The sequence below is a fragment of the Oncorhynchus clarkii genome, chromosome 18, assembly GCF_045791955.1.
Source record: "Oncorhynchus clarkii lewisi isolate Uvic-CL-2024 chromosome 18, UVic_Ocla_1.0, whole genome shotgun sequence".
NCBI classification, from domain to species: Eukaryota; Metazoa; Chordata; class Actinopteri; order Salmoniformes; family Salmonidae; genus Oncorhynchus; species Oncorhynchus clarkii.
The window spans coordinates 20,081,293-20,105,467 of record NC_092164.1 but is presented as its reverse complement, the minus strand read 5'-3'; the positions used below and the strand labels follow the sequence as shown (position 1 = coordinate 20,105,467).

Here is a 24,175-nt window from a genome sequence, read left to right as displayed (position 1 = left end):
TCTAAACGTGTAGTTATCTTGGCCGAATACTGACGCAGGGCATGTGCCCAGGGGCCCTGACCTCCAGGGGTCCCCCTTTGATTTTGTTTTGCACTCTCACTCTAATATCATATTTACATGGCATAATGTGTAGAATTGCAGCTGTAAAACTGCAAACATTTAAAAAAGATATATATATATAAATATATATATATACATATACACATCTCTTCCCCATGGCAAAATTTGAAGAATTGCATGAAATGTGTTATGGAATTGCAACATATTCTTTCTGCTCCATGGCGTAATGTGTATAGTTGCATGAAATTAGCTGCAAAACTGCAAAAAATATATACAGTGCCTTGCGAAAGTATTCGGCCCCCTTGAACTTTGCGACCTTTTGACACATTTCAGGCTTCAAACATAAAGATATAAAACTGTATTTTTTTGTGAAGAATCAACAACAAGTGGGACACAATCATGAAGTGGAACGACATTTATTGGATATTTCAAACTTTTTTAACAAATAAAAAACTGAAAAATTGGGCGTGCAAAATTATTCAGCCCCCTTAAGTTAATACTTTGTAGCGCCACCTTTTGCTGCAATTACAGCTGTAAGTCGCTTGGGGTATGTCTCTATCAGTTTTGCACATCGAGAGACTGACATTTTTTTCCATTCCTCCTTGCAAAACAGCTCGAGCTCAGTGAGGTTGGATGGAGAGCATTTGTGAACAGCAGTTTTCAGTTCTTTCCACAGATTCTCGATTGGATTCAGGTCTGGACTTTGACTTGGCCATTCTAACACTTGGATATGTTTATTTTTGAACCATTCCATTGTAGATTTTGCTTTATGTTTTGGATCATTGTCTTGTTGGAAGACAAATCTCCGTCCCAGTCTCAGGTCTTTTGCAGACTCCATCAGGTTTTCTTCCAGAATGGTCCTGTATTTGGCTCCATCCATCTTCCCATCAATTTTAACCATCTTCCCTGTCCCTGCTGAAGAAAAGCAGGCCCAAACCATGATGCTGCCACCACCATGTTTGACAGTGGGGATGGTGTGTTCAATGTGATGAGCTGTGTTGCTTTTACGCCAAACATAACGTTTTGCATTGTTGCCAAAAAGTTCAATTTTGGTTTCATCTGACCAGAGCACCTTCTTCCACATGTTTGGTGTGTCTCCCAGGTGGCTTGTGGCAAACTTTAAATTACACTTTTTATGGATATCTTTAAGAAATGGCTTTCTTCTTGCCACTCTTCCATAAAGGCCAGATTTGTGCAATATACGACTGATTGTTGTCCTATGGACAGAGTCTCCCACCTCAGCTGTAGATCTCTGCAGTTCATCCAGAGTGATCATGGGCCTCTTGGCTGCATCTCTGATCAGTCTTCTCCTTGTATGAGCTGAAAGTTTAGAGGGACGGCCAGGTCTTGGTAGATTTTCAGTGGTCTGATACTCCTTCCATTTCAATGTTATCGCTTGCACAGTGCTTCTTGGGATGTTTAAAGCTTGGGAAATCTTTTTGTATCCAAATCCGGCTTTAAACTTCTTCACAACAGTATCTCGGACCTGCCTGGTGTGTTCCTTGTTCTTCATGATGCTCTCTGCGCTTTTGACGGACCTCTGAGACTATCACAGTGCAGGTGCATTTATACGGAGACTTGATTACACACAGGTGGATTGTATTTATCATCATCAGTCATTTAGGTCAACATTGGATCATTCAGAGATCCTCACTGAACTTCTGGAGAGAGTTTGCTGCACTGAAAGTAAAGGAGCTGAATAATTTTGCACGCCCAATTTTTCAGTTTTTGATTTGTTAAAAAAGTTTGAAATATCCAATAAATGTCGTTCCACTTCATGATTGTGTCCCACTTGTTGTTGATTCTTCACAAAAAAATACAGTTTTATATCTTTATGTTTGAAGCCTGAAATGTGGCAAAAGGTCGCAAAGTTCAAGGGGGCCGAATACTTTCGCAAGGCACTGTTTCTCTTCCCCATGGCAAAATTTGCAGAATTGCATGCAATTTGTTATGAAATGGCAACGTATTCTTTCTGCCCCATGGCATAATGTGTGAAATTGCAGAAAAATTGCTTAAAAAAAACAACATTTTCTCTATGCCCATGGCAAACGTGTAATATTGCAGGAAATTACCTTCAAAACCCCCCAAATTATCTCTGCTTTCAAGAGGGGGAGGCACTGAAATATTTTGCTCAGTTAAGGCCATCAAAAGGTGGCAAGTTTTCATGAGCTTGGGTCCCAGGATAACATTGAATTTCTCATTTGGGTCCCAGGCTGCAAAAGTTGAACAACCCCTGATTTAGAGCACTGTGCATATCCCATTCGGTCTCTCTGGATATCTTGTCTGTGTGTGGAGGTACTGGTTGTATCTTTAATTCAACTCGGTTACTAGAGGTTGTGGCTTTTTCACTATCTTTGATCTGTAACAATTGAAACAGATCATTTTTCTCTCCGGTTTCTAAAAACAGTCACTTCATGAAGAGTGGATGAGAGATGAAAGAGCGAGACAATACGCAGTATAAGGGTGCAAAGAGCAGGTGCTCTGAGACAAAAAAAAAGGAAAGTATTTGATTGAAGATTGGTTAACGCCTTCAAGCTACAGTATATTGAAATTGGATGTAAAAATAGCCCTTATGCTCTCATAATAAGCTTGTGTCTTCTACTGAATGTGTGTAGCTGGGGTAGCCAAACAAAACACCCCTTATTCAATAATATGTGGTGAGAGATTCCCTTTCAGTTCGGTACAATGGGACGATCGAAAAAGGGAGATCCCATACAGTGGATGCCATTTTATAATCCCACGCTTGTTGTCCCAGAACAGCTGAAACGTAAAATGGAATAAACAAATAAATAAATGAACCAGCAGAAAGCTGCTGTAACAAAATGGAGGGGAACATTGTCCATCCGGTGGCTTGACGTGAGCGACTGTGGCATCCCACGGAACGCAACGCTCAAAGTAGGTCAAAGGCATTGACCTAGCTAATGTAATCAGTGTGTGGATGCGCATGCACTTTCATTTCCAAATGAACCGAGATGGGTGAAAAACAAGAGGAGATGCACAATGTGTTTTTTGGGCAAGAGATTGAGCCATTTATAGGTAGTGTAAATACAAACATGTCTTGTCCACATCTCGCCCAACTTTTGGGGATTAGATGTGAGACACATACTTCAAATAGCAGGGTTTCTTTTACCATTGTTTATGGGGACATTTTTTTTGCATTATTTTGGGGTTGAAAAAAAGGGACCAAAAAAATACAAATGAATAACTAGAGTTTTATAATCCTTATACGGTATATAATAAGAATGTAAGCTCACATGTCCATAGTTCATATATCAGGACATAATCTATAGTTTCCAAACCAGGGACAAAAATTGAAAAAAACTGTTCTAGCTACCTAGGACTTTTGAAAAAAAAGCATCCTGACGCTAGATTAACTCCCCCCCCCCCCCCCCCCCCTTTTACAATGTACCTGAAGTTATAGATGTTTTTTTGTGTATGAAATTGACACCACCCTTTGAACCATAGAATAACATTTGTTGCATGGTCTTCATGCCCTTGATGTCAGCTTTTATTGTCAATATGTACTGTAGGCATATTTTCAATGTCATTGTTGAGAGTGTGAAAATATCCACTACTAAATGGCTATTGGACCCCCTGGTCTTGGCATAAAAACAGATTTGTCACAGCTACAGTTCCATAGCCCCTCCACTGTTATGACACCAGTTCTAATATAGAGTGTATTGTTACCCAGTGTCTCTCTCCCCTTCTCCCCGTGACCGTTGCATGCAGTGCCCCCCTAATCACCTCTAATGACCATCCCAGACCGTACGTCAGACTCATTAGTGTTAGCATTTAGCCCCCCCACCCCCTCACTTTTGGCCTGCCTGTCTTTGTTTCGACCTTAGACATCCTGCCTGTTTATCCATAATCCGCTCCTGCCACTGTGTCTGTGACCAGTCAGAGACTTTCATGTTGAGGATCGGGTCAGTCACGACTAATGGGATTGGACGCTGTATTTGAGGCTAGGGTGTGAGCCACGCGATTAGGGGGGGGACCCGGAACCTTGAACTGGCACATCTGACTCAGGGGGGTCTCTCTGGCTATGATCCTCATCTCACTCCCCCCTCCTGACTGACCCAGACATGGAATAATAATAAAAACATTTATTTAAAAAAAAAATTGTGTTAGGGACAGATTGGGGAAGAATGTGTTTAATGTATAATAGTGTTTAGAAGGCTGACAGGCCCCGATGGAAAGGTTTCCATGACGCGTGTGTGTGTGTGCGTGCAAGCATGCATATGTGTGTGTGCGTTGCCTGCATGCTTACGTGTGAGTGCATGTTTGCACAGCAAGTCAGCATAAAAAATGGCTATCCTGTGAAGTAGTGACCCGCGACATACGCCTAATTTCCTGAATTGAGTCCCATGTGAGGTTATGAGTTTGTGTAGAAAGTGGGAGTCTGTCCAGTTTACGATGGAGACATCTTATATGACCTGTGTGATGTGAACATTACATAACTCCTTCATCTATAATGCACCATACTGTATAGGGTCGTTCCCCTCTACCTCGCTCCAGATGACGAGAGAGAGATCTAGGCAAGCAACAATGCAAGTGTGTGTGCATGTTTTCATGTTTTCAGTGTCTGCCTTTCAGAACAGACTGAGACTGTTGATGTGATTTTGTGATACTCTTCAAGGCCCAGTTTTTGTTTCCACAGACATGGCTAAGTGTCAGTCAGTGACAGGGGAGGAGAGAGGGGTCAGGGGTGACATATGCCACTCCACTCATCAGCCAATTCTGGCAGAGCAGAACTTTACCTGGCGTCTGTGGAATGTTATATGGAGCTAGGAAGCTTACGGTACTGAGTTTAACAGTCTTAGAGGTCAGAGGTGGGAATGTAATAAAGGTGTGTGTGTGTGTGTGTGTGTGTGTGTGTGTGTGTGGGTGCACTCTTTTGTGTGAGTGTGTGCCTACACCTGTGTGTGTGCGGCCGCGCCTGTGTGTGTGTGTGCATGTGCGTGTTCGTGTGTGTGCCTGTGTGCATGTGTCCTTCCGTGTGTTTGTGTGGTTGTGCGCCTATTTGTGTGTGCGCCTGTGTGTGTGTGTGTGTGTGTGTTTGTGTGTGTGTGTGTGTGTGTGTGTGTGTGTGTGTGTGTGTGTGTGTGTGCGTGTGTGCGTGCGTGCGTGCGTGCGTGTGTGTGGTGGTCTTATCTCTGACACACATCGTCAAGTCATACTGATACCCATTTTTACCAGCAGAAGATGTCGCTATAGACTGCAGACACGTGGGATTGGGGAGCCCTCGTCCTGACATGTCAGTAAGACCACGGGTCATTGGTTGCTCCATCAGTCACACTCCAAGAAGCTGACCCCAGGTTACCCTTGGCATGCTTGAACTGACCTGGTAAACAGTCATATAAGGTCATAACAGCATACATAACACCTTACACATGGATCAATTGAGAAGCTCTATGAAGCCACTATGGGAGGTGTTTAAGCAGCCTATGTGTGAGTGATTTCTGTTTATGTTTCACACTTCAAATTCACACCTTTTCTGTAGTAAAAGACATAAGCTGACACACACCCCGAAAATGTTTTGTAGAAGTGCTGAGTAACGGAGAGTAAACTATAAAAAGAAAGAAAGTTGCACACTAATTATGCTCCCAAATATGTGATGGGTGTAGCAACCAACGTTTTAGCACGCAGTGCCTTCTTCTTCGGTGTTTTCTGTGCAATGTACCATACACAAGCCTGTCTATTATCTTGCCTTGTTTTAATACTGTTGTTTGTCCATTCTTGTGATATGAATGTGAGAACTCCGTGTAATTCTTCAATTTACACACAAAAATGACCATCAAGGTGACTTTGTAAGACGTTTCAAAAAAGAACGCTCTCTGGTGGCAACAATGCAGACGTGCAGAAAGACACATCGTTATACATTTGAGAATCTGCTTCGCTGGATCTTGAGAGAGACGGCTCTCATCATCCCACATTCCATAATTTCCCCCAAAATGGCAACCGTCACACTTTTCCTATTTCAATTGTTCTCGCTCTACTTTGCCGAATGACTATGGCTGATCGCTGGAGACTGAAAAACTGCATTCCGGTCCACACGACTTCCTTGATCGAAGAGGCAGAGCCAACATCCCAAACAAGTCTCTCATTGTCAAAGGCTCAGTGCAGAAGTTACCATGGAAATATTGTTCATGCATCTATTGGACCAAATAATCAAAGAACGCATAAGCATTGGCGCAGAAGAGAAAAAAAAAACTGTGTGTGGCTCATTTCCTGCCGGTAGATACCCAGATTGCAATTAGCAAACAGCACAACCGTACTAAACTGAAAACTACAAACGCCTCTGCCACTACAAACGCAAAGATAACAGCTAAGTCACCACCCATCTAATTACCTTATATCAACAAGACACACAACATGACCAGAAGTGCATCAAAGACACAGGAAAGCAGAGACAAACAGACAATGCTGTTGTTGCTATATTTATGCCCAGTGACAAACACAGAGCAAGTCACAGTGACTCATTCCCACAGTCTGTCATGTCCTGTGGCAGGTCAAAGTGGCCCCACGAGAGCTTATCAGACTAAGGTCCTCAAGCACTCGTCTCCACTGACCAAGTCGACTGTGGACCGCTTTATAACAGGTTAACAAAGCATCAACCATATCATGAAATCACAGCTCTCCCTTCATTATCAAAGACAATAAATGCAAAGCCTGATCCAAGATATGTTTTTGCTGTCCGTCACCTCATATGGTCATTGTCATGCCAAACATGAACAAATAGATCTGGAACCAGGGCAGAGAAGGTTAGAGGGGCATCTCTGTGCCTTTGACCCACAGTACTGTGCTTAGGGACAGGAGTCCTCAGCAGAGCGTTGTCAAACGCGTGCTTGGCTGGAGAGGACATGTCGCTGAATGGGCAGATGTGACCTCTGCTTCCCAACCTACTCTGTGTGATTAGTATCACACCATGTTGACGGCAGTATGCTGAGTGGATTTGGAGGAACTCAGAAATAACATAGCATAAACAAACACAAGTGCACATGTGTGTACACACACATACAGGTACACACACACACACACACACACACACACGCCATCCTTCCAATTGCCACCCCACCCATGCCCCGCCCCCCTCCCCCCATAGTCAGTGTGTCAAATTCTCTTCAATAAAAAGCCTAACAGTTCAGGTTTCTCACACCACACTAACTTTGTGAACACCCCATCGATATCTCTCACCCACTCATGTAAAGTCTGCCAAGAGGACAAAAGCTCGTCTGCGTCCCACAATTAGGTCGCATGAAAACGATTGTGGAAGCGAACAGAGGCATCACTCCCTGCGCTGATACAATCACGTCAAGCACCCTTAGGAGTCCCACTGTATTCCAGCTTTCAAAAAGATTTAACATATCACAGCCCCCTTCATCTGAATATGCAAGGCGCTATAACAACTACTTATGTTATAACCCCAGACAGAAAACCTGTTCTAGTCTCATAAACACAATAACACTGTTTCTGAAGTAAAGTGTATCACACTCTACAATTCTACAAATGATCGATAGGTTATATTGATACAGTAGAATATTCACTAAATGAACTACCTCTCACAAGCATATGGTGGTAGTCCCATCTGGAAAAGTTGCCTATTTAACCTCATGGTCATACGATCATTAGGTCTGTAACTGTAATCCCAGTTATTGATGATTAGAACTCGTCTCTCTCTGTGATACCATCATCACTAGATGTAACGAGCTTTGGAGAGGACTCCTGATGAGCCCTGCTTTAAGTAACCAGAGACCCCACATCCTCAGGGACCACACAACAACATTTCCACACAATCAATCACAGTCCTCCTTACCTGCCACATGGTTAAAATCCCATTGTCCATAAGCAGAGTGAAATAAGAGAGGAAGAAGAAATGAGAGAGCTGAACTGAGCTGCTGAACCGTCAGGTCAGTAGAGGCCCTTCATTCTCCATTACAACAGATCAGCTGCAGCAGTAGTAGCCCAGCAATACTCCAGTCCGACTGGGGGAACTTTGTGTCAGTGTGCGTCTGTCTCTGGCTGTCACATCGCCTCTCGTGGCATATTTCCTCGCACCCTAAAGCCGCTCCTCTCCCAAGCCCAGTGAGAGCACGCAGGCAGGAGGAGGGAATCTAGCTCACCGCTCCTCCTCCCCTTCCCCCTCCCCTCCACTCTGTATTCAAATAGCTTAGTGGGCGGCTCTGCTTTAGATGAGCCAATCGGGAGGTACTGTAGCTAGAGCAGGGACAGCCCACGCTGTGCAGTCAGTTGGCACAGTACAGTATGCCTATTGTGGGATTATGGCAGCTGAAATTGAAATGTGTCAATCACCAATCCTGGTTTATAATCTTCTCTCCCGTTGCAATCTTGTCAAAGCTCTCCGTCTCGCTTCGTCTCTCTCTTGGTATCTCTCTTGGTATCTCACTCCCGCACTATCTCTTTCTCTTTCTTTCTCTTTCTATGTCTCTCTCTCTCTCTCAAACACACACACACACATACATACACACATATACACACACACACACACACACACTTGCAAAAGTTAATTGTAGCATGCTGTTTTCTCTCCCCAAACGAAAGAAGGTTAGATTAAAGATTCTGGCCCCAGTCATTTACTTCTGGAGACAAGTAGGGCGTTCGTTCTCCCTCAACTTCTGCATTATATTGAGTGACTCACTGACCTTATCTTGAGTCACATTCCCCATAGTCACTTGAAAAGTTCAAATCTGCCACCTCTCTTCTAGAATCTGTGCATTTCAAAGCAAACGTGTTTGGAAGAAGAATGTAATACGCTTGTATTCATCAGAAAGAGTTGAAGTTTAAGACAAGCCCTAGGCTGAAATCAATGACTCAGGGCGCTTGGCTAGTTAAGCACCCTGACCGTGGCAGTGATTCTGGCTCTTATTTTTAGAGTTGGAAGCGGATGAGTAAGGCAGAGTTTAAAAAATATTACTTTTGAGAAAGACAAGTAAATCCATTTCCATCTAAGGTTCATTTTAGACAAGAGTTGAGCTTTTAACTGAAAAAGCAAAGTTATAGTATCATCCCAAAATACGCTTTTATATCAGCTAAGCACAGTTGATGAAACATGATGTATAGTCTGCAGAAATGCAACAAAAAATAATATTGTAAATTTTAAGACGAAGACTATGTAGCAGGTTTGAGCAGGAGAGAGGTTTCTCTAGCTTTGGGAAAAACACTACGCCAGAATAGCCTCAGTAAATAAGTGCTCATCTCCAGAGTAAGATGATATCCTCCGTTTCCCTTAGAGTAAAAAGAAAATCAAATAAAAGCCTCGTTCTCTTTGCAACCTTTTGAGAGCTGCTGCTGCTTTGGGATGTGCTGTTAGGTGGAGAGGCCTCTTCAGAAAGCACATGAATACCCACAGCACAGACTCTTTCTTTAATTAAGCCCACAATAGACCTCCAGTCACAGAGCCTGGCTGGAAAGCCCCCGGCTCGGCTGTAATAACACAATGCATGCCACTCAGCACACAGGCGGAGCTCAGCGTTCTTCAGCCTCCTCAGTGTTCAAGAGACTCTTATACGAGTCAAGAAGGTCATTTATAACAAGGTTGAGCCTTGCGTCCTCCAATGTAAAGGATTTGATGTGTTATTTATTTGATTGATACTGTGCTTCTATTATTTTCTCTGTTCTTCCTGGAAGGACCGCCATCGAATTAGTACGTGGAAGTAATATCATCAACCTACACAATGTCTGTGGAATCATTAGTGCAAAGTCAGAGTGTGCGAAGTAAAAATGCCAGCTCTTTCATCCGGTTGTGGATGATTACTGTGGTTGAAACTGACATAAATTATTAGCACAGGCTGTTATATGGGGTTTCTCTACCTTTCTTTCTAGGATGTGTTTTGGGAGCCTTGGTTTTAACGTGGTGGAATGCTTGGAATGTTCAGGAGATTGCCTCCTTTCTCTAAGTGAGCCCATTAAAGGGATAAGCCTGACCAGGGCTGTTACCAGATTATTTAGAGGGCACTGCCGCTATGGATAACACACACACACACTCCCTTCTTATCAACATCTCCCATCTTCCTCCCTGGTCGTAACATCTTTACCACTCACATCTATCTCGACTCCCTCCTGCAATGAACTGGTATGGTCTGACAGGGGAGCTCCTACACATGTTAGTGGTAGTTTAATAAAGCTGAGTGGAAATCTAAAGCTCTCTGCATAGCTTTGTTGACAAAGCACTCACAGAAAAGGGAGGGCACTTTAATAAAAGTACACGTCTGCCTCGGGGGGGGGGGGGGGGGGGGGGGGGGGGGGGGCATCACGCTCTAAGGCGTCATGGCCTCCAGGCAAATCCCAAACACATTTCTTCACTTGGTGACCTTTGCCCCTTTAACTGAGTTCAGATGGGCCTTTAAGGAGTTTTTTTTAAAACTCTTTGTGGTGATATATACGGCCAGTGTTTGCATTTGGCTTCTCAGCACAGGCACCTAGAAAAATATTTTCGATCTAATCACCAAGTTCCACAGGTATGCCTGGCTGCGTGGTTCAACAAGACACCGAGAGAAAGGACATGTCTCAGCTGAAAGGACCAGACATTCTCTTTTAGCTGTGCCATGTTGTTCAGGGACTTCCTATGAGTCGGCTCTGGTTGCTAGGCAAAAACTAATAATTGGACACAAACTGAATGAAATGACCGCTCAGGGACGAATGAAGAGGTCAGTAATGACTGTAACCAGTGAATACTGCATTCTCCTTTCTGCCAGGGGACACAAGCCAGTGAGATAGCCTACAAGGGCTGAATGGAAATACACAACATCAATATCTTTTGCATCATGAATTGTGTGTTTTCGTCTTTATGGTTCAGTAGACATCCTGATGCAGAATCAAATCCGGTATTGAACAGTGAAAACAGTTTGCGGCGATGCTGGAAGTGTTGGCAAACACACACACAAAAGCCCCTCGTCCGGCACTGAACTCGTTCTCTGTCACACAGGGGAAATCCAGTTCACACACACGCATGTGCACAGACACATATGGGTACAAGCAGGCATGCGCGCACGCGCACGCACACACACGCACACACACACACACGCGCGCACGCACGCACACACACACACCCACACACACAACACTGGCATGTCACAAAACATCAACATTTTATCACAGTGGGAACGGTATTACAAAGAGGCCTTAAACTGTCAAACGCGTCCACTCCACTCTCGTCCTCAACCCACCCATCACTGACACCAGCTAGGCTCCGGCAAGGAACTAACATATTGAGTGAAATAAGGTTTTGGACCCTGTGATGGTGCGATGTGCTATAATCCTCTACGTTCTCAATCTAGTGGCATAAATACTGTATATGTTTAATGTATTTACTATGACCAACTCGCATGGATTACAGCGGAACTGTGATGTGCCAAACCCATCCCGATAGCCAGCTAATCCTTTTTTTTGAAACCCATATCGTATGTAGGCACTATTTGTCGAGTGCCCATGTAAGCTGTGACGCTTGAAGTTATTAGAGATGAAACGGTTAAAGACAGAAATGATATCTAATGAACGCATCACTCATATCCAGTGTGGGGGAGTGAGCACTGGGGGTTTGTTCAGCCAATCTGAACGTATACAATATACAACACGGTTTATAATAATTTAGAACAAACGACTTGACGGAAACAACTCGAAAGAATAAGTCAAAGAGGATGAATATGGATGGGAGAAGACTAAGTTCCCAGGCGGGCTACCACCTGTACCACCTGCCCTTGCTAGCAACGTCACACTAAAAATATCCAGGTGTATAAAAATGCAAGTTTATGAATAAGTCATGAATACGTCAGTCACTCTAACCTCGCCGTTCCCCTAACAGTAGAGCTAGAAGTAGTGCACTGTGTAATGTGACGGCCCGTTAGGGATAGACGTGATTTATCTCTCCTTCAAAACAGAGAGCAAGAGGTCTATACCCTCGGCTCGCTCAGAACTGGAATATCCCACTTCGCTCTTCGCTAATACGAAAGTTATGCATCATCTTTAGGCATCAAAGACAGAGAGATGGGAGAGAAATGCTTAATGGGGCTAAGAGAAGAAGGCATAGGAACATTCATCAGAGCCATGCATTTTACATGAGCGGACACGGGCTAGCTATGACAGAGGAATTAAAAATGGTGACGAGCGGCCATTAGGTCGCGTGATCCATTGATACGCCCTCGAGCCAGGCTATAGTCGTGGATCCTATCAAAATCTCGAATGACTAATTTTCCTTAAATTCTCCATTCACCTTCCAAAATTTCCGAATAGGGTACAAACTAAACAAAACGTTCTAAGGATCTCAATGGGAAGTCAAACAATGGGTTTATTTCACCTGAAATAGTTTAAACCATGAACAGTTAAGTCTGAAAGGTCTAATGCAGCCGTTTTTATCTCAATATCAAATCATTTCTGAGTAACAATTAAGTACCTTACTGTGATATTTCTCATTAAAATGGTCAAAAAGAAACAAAAATAGCTTCTTAGCAAAGAGCAATTTCTCAAGCAATAATTTAGCTGGGACTGTCTGGGAGTGGAAAACTGAAAACTAGCTGTTTTCTGGCAGAGGTTTCGAACTCCCTTTTATTGATCTATACTCTTGGGGAAAAAAATGTGTTATCTAGAACCTATAAGGGTTTTTCGGCTGCCCCCATAGGATAACCCTTTGAAAAACCCAGGTATAACCCTTTTGAGTTCCATGTACAACCCTTTCCAAAAGGGTTCTACATGGAACCCAAAAGAGTTCTACTTGGAACCAAAAAGGGTTCTCCGATGGGGACAGAGTGTGTAAACTTCCTCAGAGTGTGTAAACTAATTTACGCCTGGTGATGTCACCAGGCAGGCCAAAACTCAATTCCACCAAAACAGGCTGAATTTTCAGGGGGTCTTTCAAACAGCTCTTACACTAAAAGGGCATTATCATAATTTTCATAATTTCACAGTATTATTCCAACCTCATAGTGTGGAAATATATATAAAACGCAGGATAATCATGTTTTCGACTACACTGGGACTACAGATTCTGACTCAGACTAAAGGCAAACTAAGCGCCTTATCTCTATTCTTTTTACATCGAAAACCTAAATTAATAAACCACCGACGGCATAGCCTTTGTCCAGCAAACGTTGCATTGTAGGCCTCTATCTAGACAGAATGTGATGTTTTGTTCTTAAAACACATTACCGAATTTATCATAGGCCACATGCTGATTTCACATTAATTCCCTTGGCACACCGTGACTTTGTTGTCTCACAACTTGTTATCCGCTAACGAAGAAAGACGCTTTCTGATTGGTGGTGATGCAATGCAACCTTGACACTTCCTCTCAGCGTGTGCTCATGCATGGGATGGGTATATCAAATGAGTCCAAATGGATTGTGTGGATGGAAAACAACATTGAGGGGTTGCTGCATCGAACTGTGGAGACAACAGAGCGTTTCCATAGTCGATAGGGTGGAGCGAGAAGCGGGAAAGCATGATCAAGTCAGCACAGTGTCACCCTCCCTGGACTAGATGTTTGTAAACACATTACATTCAGTTGCTCTTGTGACGTTTAAACCATAAGTGTTATATTTTGTAATACTTTGCATCAAGTTGATCTTCTACCTGTGTACTAATGCTGAAACACTGTGTGCGTTGACATCATGTTAACAATGTTGTTACTAGTGTAATTGCGATGTTACTAAATGTGTATAAGAGCAGCCTAATGTATAGTGTTACCTGAATTTCATAAATATACCCTGTTAACATAACCCGTCCCATATGAATTCTAAATGGATTCCGTTAGGTTAATTGACCATTTATATGACATTTAACTTTGATGATATATATACTTTCTTATATAACCAATGTGCCAGGACTGCCCACCAAAGCACTTGCATTTAATAATACTGTCCCCTTGAGCCCGTTTTAGTGGAGATTAGGGGAAATTGATAACAAAATGACATTTCCCCAGGACCAATAGTGGCCTTTCTGTATTAATGAGCTTAAACACGGCGTAGCTGTGTGTGTACACACCTTGCATGTCAATGTATTGTTATGGTCTCCCTCCATAGACTGGGTCAAATGGGTCCACAAACACAATGGATAATTACAAAGCACAGCAGATTGTCTGCAGCAAAAAGCATGTAGAAGGCTACCTAAGACGATGTTTCAGTGCTCGAGTTCTGGTAGTTTCACCACAGTGACAACATGAAATAGGGAAATACGTTGATTATCTGCTTTCCTTTTAAGTCAACGTGTGTTTTCTAAAGGCTAGGAGACAATCAATACTGTTCTTTCTGTACTCGCTTCTCTCCTCTTTTATCCTGGGCTATCGTCTAGCCTAGCTTGAAAAGAAAATCTACTGCTCTGTTGTGTAAATGCAGTGCCATTGACTGAAAACGTCATCGAATATCCAGTTAACGCCGACAGCTGTGTACACAGACTCCATCAGCGCCTTTTGTCAATGCAACTAAAATCATGTTGGCACAACGCTTAAAATCAACCAGTTCAAATCAAGTGTGCACTTGAGAAACAATAAACCTACATTATGGCGTTAGGCCCTTGTAAATCAACTCAGAAACTCATATTAGGCTAATACGGGTACTTTCTGAGGTCAATGACTTGCCCTGGGTCTAAGTCAAGATATTCAAGCCAAAATATATTTGCAGTTATCAGTTACTGCTCGAAGATCTCTCTCGGGTTGTTTCTGCTCTATATTGACGGTGTCAACCGTGTTATAGTCAACAAACCTCCACAGCAGCTTCCTATCATGTCCCTGTATGCCCAAAGTCTGACATCGCACTAACACTTTCATTAGATAGTGATGTGAAACTGGCCTCAGGGTAAAGTCATTGACCATTTTATTTGTGGCAGGGTCATAGCTGGTTTAATAGACATGACATTGAATCTAAAGACAAGTTTGCACAACACCATCCCAGGGGTAAGCATACTACGACTGTATGTCCTCTGCTACTGTCCTCCAGCATAGAGCTGGAAAAGGGTGGCCACTGAACCTTTCCCAAGCCAACACACTTTAATGAGTAGGTGCGGAATAGAATAGAACTAAATATCCACCCTCCACCACAGTAAATTGGATTCGCTTGGTTTTCTCAAGCCTGTCTTTGCCAAGAGGTACGTTCCAATGTCATGTCTGGTCACACGGAACACAAACCACCCTTCACACAGTCCAGTAACCCCACAGCGTAGAAAAGAAAGACCCTCACAAACAAACCACTTTAGTTCTATTGACAACTCCAGCATTCTTGACTCAAGTGGGAAACTGTGTGATGTGGAAGAGCCAGAGAATGTCTGCCAGACACTAGAAGTCACAGCAGGGGGAAAGGATAGATTTTCAGCAGGAATTTTGGGAGACTGTCTGGCCATGAATAGATCTGAGACACAAGGCCTTGCTTGGAAATGGTGGTGTTTCTACCATGGCAACAAGGGAGTTGGTTTATTAAAATTGGACCACAGTAATTAGCCTAAAGACGGACTGTGCTGATGTGAACTCTCCTTTGCCTTGTTGACCACTGCGGACCATTGTGGTATCTTCCCTTGTAGGCTTTGACTAACAACATATAGCAGTCTATGTAAAGGAATATCTGTATCATTCATATAACTAATAGGTCAGCTTGGGTACAGAGGTTAAATGTCACCATTTTGACATTTTAATGAGACCATGTTGTCATCCTTATAGGACACATCACTGCACTATCCTCCTCTGTAAACTGGTAATCTCTGTATACCCGTCGCAAGACCCACTGGTTGATGCTTATTTCTGATCCTTCTTAGGCTTCACTCCCCCCTATCTGAGATATCTACTGCAGCCCTCATCCTCCACATACAACACCCGTTCTGCCAGTCACATTCTGTTAAAGGTCCCCAAAGCACACACATCCCTGGGTCGCTCCTCTTTTCAGTTCGCTGCAGGACAGTTTTATCTCTCTTCATTCAAAGACTCAGTCATGGACACTCTTACTCACAGTAGTGGCTGCTTTGTGTGATGTGTTGTTGTCTCTACCTTCTTGACCTTTGTGCTGTTGACTGTGCCCAATATGTTTAAACGATGTTTTGTGCTGCTACCATGTTGTTTTGCTACCGTGTTGTTGTTATGTTGTGTTGCTACCATGCTGTGTCGTCATGGGTTTGCTGCCTTGCTATGCTGTTGTCTCAGGTCTCTCGTTATGTAGTGTTGTGTTGTCTCTCTTGTTGTGATGTGTGTTTTGTCCTGTATTTATATTGTATTTATTTATTCATTTATTTTAATCCCAGGCCCCCGTCCCCGCAGAAGGCCTTTTGCCTTTTGGTAGGCCGTCATTGTAAATAAGAACTTATTCTTAACTGACTTGCCTAGTTAAATAAAGGTTAAATAAAGGATAGATAAAGGATAGATATCAGGATAGATAAAGTAAATAAATACATTTGTACTGAAACTGATCCCACCAAAGTAATATGAACACATTATCCATTGTGTTTTTACTGTTTGGGGGGTGGCCATGACTTTCTGATGGAGTTTATTTGACAAGTATACAAAGACAAAGACTTGGTATAACAGCATCACTTTCTCTGTGTTTCTATGTCAACAGTCTCAGCAGTGTGACCAACCACAGCTCTGTTCCAGGCCTCAGGTCCAGAACTGTCACTCCCTGACTTTGTCACGACTGCCTCAACTCTGCGTGTCAACTAGAATCATGGATTTTCTGAAAGCGAGGGGCAAACTGAAGTTATTCAAATCTATAAATACAAATGTAGAATTTTAATTTGAGTCAATTTGCTACAGTAGGAAACTACTCCTACAGCAACAGGAAATGTGAATTATCATGTAGATTATAATTTATGGACGTTTTTGTAGGGGTTGATACATTTGTCATTAGGGCAAATCAAGTTTGACATTTTAAAGTGGAAATTGGGAACTTTAGAGGCCTTTTTTTTACCTTGAATACACTACAAGTGTAGGAAAATTGCAGGAAAACTCTCAGCAACACAACAGTGATCAAATGAAGATCCTACTTCTCCAGTATATGTCTGAGCTCAAGCAGTCCCATTTCACAGTTTCTCTCAGAGGACAAACATTAGCTCGAGGTCAACTGAGAAGTCTGACTAAGAAAGTACATATTTTCACAAGTAAACAGAGTTCCTGACAGCTATCCTACCTTTCATTGGTTTCCCAAGAGCATATTACCTTCCTGACCTCGAAGTGTTAAGAAATATTTCAGAATGTATCTTATCACTCCCTTGGGACTAGCTGATGGTGTTATATGTTTAGATGAGGGGGTGGAAGGAGGAACCAGGCCCCTGCACCAATACACTTATCTTGTCATCCAATATTTATGTTAGTACACAATCTGCCATGCTATAACAATGGACCCAGGGCAGAACCGTGTGAAAAGTAGAAAGAAGCCACACATAAAAACAACCAACAATGAATATTAAAACTTAGGTCGCAGCCACCAATTCGGACTCTGTTTATTTGATGTGCACTCTGTAAACATACTGTACCAAGCATGTGTATTATTGATGTTTAGAAACTGGGTGGTTCGAGCCCTGAATGCTGATTGGCTGACAGCCGTGGTATATCAGACCATATACCACAGGTATGACAAAACATTTATTTTTACTGCTGTAATTACATTGATAACCCATTTATAATAGCAATAAGGCACCTCAGGGGTTTCTGGTATATGGCCAGTATACGACGGCTAAGGGCTGTATCCAGGCACTCCACGTTGCATCGCACATAAGAACAGCTATTAGCTGTGGTTTATTGGCCATATACCACACCCTCTCGGGCCTTATTGCTTAAATGTATGTACACTATGTGGATTATTCATCAGTCGTCCTGACTGAAACTCACTTCAAGTGTCCTTGAGTTGCACTGAATCGAAATACCCCTATAAAAGCATCCTACGTGACAACCAAGTGGAAAAGGGTCACGGGGACATTTATGATTCATTTGTAGTTCTATGTGGAATTTACAATTAGGCCTTGATGAATACAGTATCCTGTGGGTTTCAAAGTGCTTCAGCCCTCAAGGAAAAATCCACCCAAAACCACTCATTCCTATAATTTATAGTGTTAAATAACACTAACACATTTTTTCTTTATAATACAGTTGGTGGTAATGTAAAAATTGTGGAAATTTGTTGCAGCTCAAGTTGACTACAAAACCCACAATACAATACTCTCTCTATGTGCTGGCCTGCAAACATAGCTGCACACAATAATAACAAAATCAATATCAACACGTGAGTAGCTAGTTAGCTTTAAAATCGCCTAAACAAACTGGAGTCAATTTAGGAGTCTACAATCTCACCATGTTCAATCTGCAAATCGATGTGCCTCGCAGAGTGGAGTCTGACATCCACAACGGAACCATGCAAGGCACCCTGGACTGAAGAGGCAGACAAATAGGAGAAATTAGGTGGACCTCCTGTTCAATTACACATTTCTCAAGGTAGGAATATCGCAAAAATATGACCAATGGCTCATTCTAGAGAAGGCAACCTCCCAAGTTATTACATCTGCAAATATTGAAATCTGACATGTATGATAGATGTTTTCACAATCTAAAAGTCTTATTCCTATTAACTTGAGTGTAGTGAGAGCAGCTTTATCGCAGTGCTACATCTTACCGGCAGGATTTTTTCCTGCTTGAACAGCAATAGCTTAGATATACATGAAAACATGAAATGACCCCGGGAATTGATAGGTCATTGCTCAGAGATGCACAAAAACAATATAACATTCAAAATGGGTAAATCTTTCATCTATAATTGACCAAAAAAGACAGTAAATAGGGTCAGAATTGTGTTCCTTTGTTGCTGGGTAGCGTATGGGTTAAGAGCTTTAGGCCAGTAACCAAAAGATTGCTGGTTCGAGTCCCCAAGCTGAATAGGTGAACAATCTGTTGATGTGCCCTTGAGCAAGGAACTTAACCCTAATTGCTCCTGTAAGTTGCTCTTGATAAGATTGTCTGCTAAATGACTTAAATGTAATGCAAATGTTAACTACCAACATCCAAAAATGTAAGACTAAATTTATCCCAGGTCAGTTGCAGGTGTTCAGAAAAAGCGTCCTGCAGATGAGTGCAAAATGAAAACCATTTTTCCTTGAGTGCAGTTGAAGGCACTGCCCTCTAATGTACCCTGTACATTATTGTATTAGATTGTTATACAATTCAGCAGTGAGCATGTCATTCAAGTGATATTTACGCAAACCCTGATTCTGGCAAACCTCCAAAGACAAATCCCTTGAAAAAAGGCACAAAATATGATTGCTCCAAGGGTATTTGCCCTTTTCAGAGTCCTTCTGGCAGCTGACTGTGAGAATACAAAATAGGCCAAAGCCTTATTCCAAAGACTTGGGACATTATATTGGACATCAGTCAGTCAAGACTGGAATTATGGTTCCAAGAAGAATTAATCTGAAAAAATGGATCTTTGTTTCAACATGGAAAGCAACTGCTTCCTGTTTCAGCCACCGTATAATGTTCTCAATAACTGTACTGCAAAATCAGCAATGTAATAGGTTTATGTATTATTGAATCTATGGTATTTGTGGTCTCCAATATATACAGCCCAATCAGTCATTTCAAAGTTGTTTTTGGACATACATTTGCATATAGTTACCTCAAAGGGTTTGTACTTTTGATTACTTTGACTTACTGAATCTGAATCAATTTGAAGTAAATCTGCTGGAAGTCTATCCCAGTCCAAGTCAGACCCGAAGAGTGGAAGCCACAGACAGAATAACAACAATGTACACGTGCAGACAACGTACACGTGCACCCATGCCCAAGCACATGGAGCCCCCGAAACACACCTCCCCATGTGTGACCAAGCTTAGTGCCTCAGCATCTTCCACTAACATACAGCCCACAAGGATGGCCCTGAACAAATTAAGTACTTACATTCAAGACTCTTTCGTAATCCTCCAACCGAGAACAGACAAGCATAGGATGACCAACCTGGGAAAACAGTGAAGCACGGCACGATATATAGAGAGAGAGAAAGAGAGAGAGAGAGCGAGAGAGAGAGAGAGAGAGATGGAGCCACGTATCCAACGGGCACTCAAAACACAACATGAGTAATCAAGCCTCCACAGTGAGTCTTTCCCTCTGTTGTTCTCCCCCTCCTCTCCTTGTCCTTCCCCCTTTCCCTTGACTCATACTTGTCGAGATGCTCAGGAGAGCGTGAAGCAGGCTGGAGAGACCAGTGCTTTGAGTGCTTTATCATGTGGTTTGGACCTCTCATTCCCATTATGCGGAACGTTGAGCTGCCTGCTCCCCCCCCCCCCCCCACCACCTTCCCTCTTCCCACTGTCCCATTCGTTGACTTCAGAATGGGACACAAAAGAGCGGGAAACCTCAGGGGGGAGATGCTACTGATTGTGTTGACACTTAGCAGACTTGGCACCAACGGTTTGTCCCACTATCGCTATCACTCTTTCTCATAGACATGGAGGAGACAGTGCATCCAGCTCTTTCCTACATGGGCTTGATCCCTTTTAAATCCCTTGTTAACTCTGAACATTTATCATGTGCTTCTTATAAACCTACTTATACAACTACTCTTAACTGTGAAATGTTCTAATGAACAGGTAAACCTTCTTAAAATATATGTTTGTGTAAAGTGTAAACTTGACTATACCTGACTATGAAGTGTAAACTACCTCAATGCAGGTGTAAACTCCCTGTATCATGGGGTATTCCAGACAGTCCTTGAAGGCAGAGGGATCAGCTGGGGTTTTCTTTCCATACAAACACACAGCAGTCTCCCTTGTTGTTCCCGATGATAATCAAGCTCTCTGTAGCGTCGCCCATTGACTTGGAAAACATGCTATTGGCTCTGGGTATATTTTTTGCAACAGATTGCAGGATTTTTGAATTACAAGTATGAGGCGCGCTCCGCCCCAACATGCCTGCAGTTTGGTTGACAATGGGGGTTCAATATTATCGACCAGAGCTTCAAATTAATGTCCTGTAGTTCTGGAGCGAGATCCAAAACGACCGCTTTAGACATCTGGGGAAAGCAATAATATTTTGTACCCCCTGATGACACAGGCTGGGGATTTGAATTACCCATAGCGGTGCCAGCAGTGCAAACCTCTTACAAGATCAGGAGCATAGGCAAGCTGCAACTAGACAGCCCAATTTCCCTAAAGGCTAGGCAGGACGTGGAACTGATTTTGCTAGTATCCCTCCACCCACACGTGCAGACACATGAGAGATAATCCAACAATGTGTTCAGTTAGATTGCAATTGGTTTAATCTTATCCCAACAAAGCTAACAGAATAGGCCCACCCAACGTAAAACGGTTGTTTTCATAATAGGTTTTAGACAGTAGGGATGCAACATGGAATCTGATAGCTGGATCGGTTGAGAAGTACTCTAGTGGCTAGCTAGACAAAGACGACTCACTAAGTTTACCATCGGGACAGTGATTGTATTGCTCTAATGCTAAACAAGCAGCATAAGCGAGCTCTGGTTAGAGCAAAGAGATTATTGAATATAGCTGGACAAAAGGTCTTCAAAGAGACTAAACCAAGATCAGTTATGGTTAAACTGGGGGGAATGGAGGTTCACCACCTATAGATCAGTTATGGTTAAACTGGGGGGAATGGAGGTTCACCACCTATAGATCAGTTATGGTTAAACTGGGGGGAATGGAGGTTCACCACCTATAGATTAGTTATGGTTAAACTGGGGGGAATGGAGGTTCACCACCTATAGATCAGTTATGGTTAAACTGGGGGGAATGGAGGTTCACCACCTATATAGATCAGTTATGGTTAAACTGGGGGGAATGGAGGTTCACCACCTATAGATCAGTTATGGTTAAACTGGGGGGAATGGAGGTTCACCACTTATAGATCAGTTATGGTTAAACTGGGGGGAATGGAGGTTCACCACCTATGGATTTACTGGCATTAAACAGTGAGAGTGGAATCCTAAATGATGTAACTGCTCGTGAAGTTCTTAAACTAAGTAAATTAAGTAACAGCAAAGGACAAGATTGTACACATATACTAGGGTCGCTAATCTCAGAGTGGTGGGCAGGGGCAAAGGGACATTTAGGTCGTCAATCCTTATCTGCAAAGCCTTTTAAAGCTAGTATCAACAAAGTGCTGTTCTTATCTGTGTGACAGCAGAAGTAGAATAAGTCCTGCTGAGACTGAGCCTGTGCTAACATGGACACAGTGCGGCAGTCATCTCCCGGGCAGAGGAATGATGGTCCCTCAGAGCTACTTCAGTAATACATAGTGGCGCCAAAAACACAAAACCCAGGGCCACCCAGTAAAGAGCCAGAGCAAAAGCAAAAGAGCCAGGACTAAACTCTGAAGAGAGAATAGCATCCCTCCAGTGAATTGCAGTAGTTTGTATACAAGTGGATGTGACAGGTTCACTGTAATACAGCTTGCTTTGGTACAGGTCAGTGGTGGGGTGAAGAATGACTCTCCAGCACAAATCTCAGGGTCAAGTCTGTGTCAGAGGAATGGATAGGGGAAAGTGTCCATGGGCAATGCTGTTACCTACAAGCCATTGAACAAAGACTGCCTGATCATGACATTAATGCTTTGTGTCACAGTATACATGATGCGATTTCTGCATGTGGAGCAACACAAGCCTTCATAACTGTGGACCATCTTCACCATCCTCCGCTCCATCCTCCTCAATCCCAGAGGCTCTTATGTAATGTGGGTCCGAATCAAAGATGGAGACGGCTTGTATAGGACAATACACAAATCCATCCAGCTAAACACTGTCCCCGAGGGTGTATCTGTATTAACAGGGCAACAATAGAATGGGATTTGAAATAATTCAGACAATATTTTCCCCTAGACTACATACATTTTATTCCATAAATTGGTGAATTATTTGCTGTATTACTTTGTTGGCTTGGAAAGAATAGGTCATATTTCTTAATGAGTATTGTGTCGGTCACTAAAATGATTGCTAGATAGTAGATAGTAGATGGTAGAGTTGTGACGCAGTAGCCAGGAAACTGCTAGTGTGATCGTTAACTACGGTATTGCAAGTTAACTGGAAAGATACTTAGCAATTTAGCGGAATATTGAAAGAGAATTGAGGAGACACCAATGCCTTGATACAACATACATCTCAAGACCATAGAACAATGCTGACCAACAGCCGTTCACCAATGTCAGCGACCATGAACTGTGCAGTGAGATACTCTACAGTACATCCCAACACAGCTATGTGCCAAGACGGAAGCCAGCATTGAACTCTGTCAGTCTCTGCCCATTTAGTCAGTGCAGCATGCAGGCTCTAAAGTACTTCTGGAGCTTCTGTCATATGTAGGACTGCTTCTCCTCCGAGCCTCCTAGCCCGCCAGGCAATGCCTCCGGGCTTCAGTGTGGGCGAGGGTGGGGAAGACCACTTACCGCCTCATGCCACTGCGACTCTCAGAAACCTTCCATCCCCTTGACCCCCGGTCGGCCTTGTAATTAGAGTAGGCCAAGTCAGCTGCGAGGCAAGGAGCAACCATGGGAAGTGACCTGGAAAAATTATTCATTTTTCTCAGCTGCCCCTGAGTGGTTCGGAGGGCGGGGGAGGGGGGCGGGGTTGGATGAGATCGATGTGTTAGCCTTATAGCCTCCATTAAGCCGGGGTAGGCCTTCATTGTAAATAAGAATTTGATCTTAACTGACTTGCCTATTTAAATAAAGGTTAACTAAAAAAATACAAAATAAAAAGCCTACATTTCCTCTTGAGGGAAATGTTGCAAATGTGGTGTCACGTACAGGATGTGAACTAAACCAATAAGCACGGCAGTGACCCTCAGAAGGCGACGGTACGTACATCACAATGGCTGCAGATTGTGCTCTGAACTTTACTGTGTTGTTCCAGACAGAAGTATATATTAACATTTTATCTACACATTCAGAAGACCCTCCAGGACCCTGAAGCGTCCTCGGAGCATAGTTTCACTTGGATTCAGTTTGGAGCTATGTCTCGCTCACTGTGTTCTTCAAGCGATTTCTCGCTATTTGCTTCTTTGGGGGGCATGCTAATTTTAATTACATTCACTGCCTGTTCCAGAAGGCCAAGAACAAAACCAACACAATTAATGAGTGATTCATTTTGGTCTTTGTTCCTCCACAGTTAAGCCAGCTCAGTACTCCCCCAAGCCCAAA

At 42.9% G+C, this 24,175-nt stretch overlaps 1 protein-coding gene across 3 annotated transcripts in view; it reads right to left on the bottom strand.

Moving 5' to 3' along the window:
• Window positions 1–20,094, bottom strand: part of LOC139373180 (E3 ubiquitin-protein ligase Midline-1-like) — a 50,298-nt gene extending 30,204 nt beyond the window's left edge. The window contains exon 1 of one of the 3 annotated variants that reach the window (XM_071113353.1): window positions 19,928–20,094. The gene's annotated coding sequence lies outside the window, so the exon portion shown is untranslated. Of the gene's footprint in view, window positions 1–7,873; window positions 8,191–19,927 lie in introns of those variants that run through there. The other 2 variants (XM_071113352.1, XM_071113354.1) reach the window with 2 other exon arrangements.
• Window positions 20,095–24,175: the final 4,081 nt, after the last annotated feature.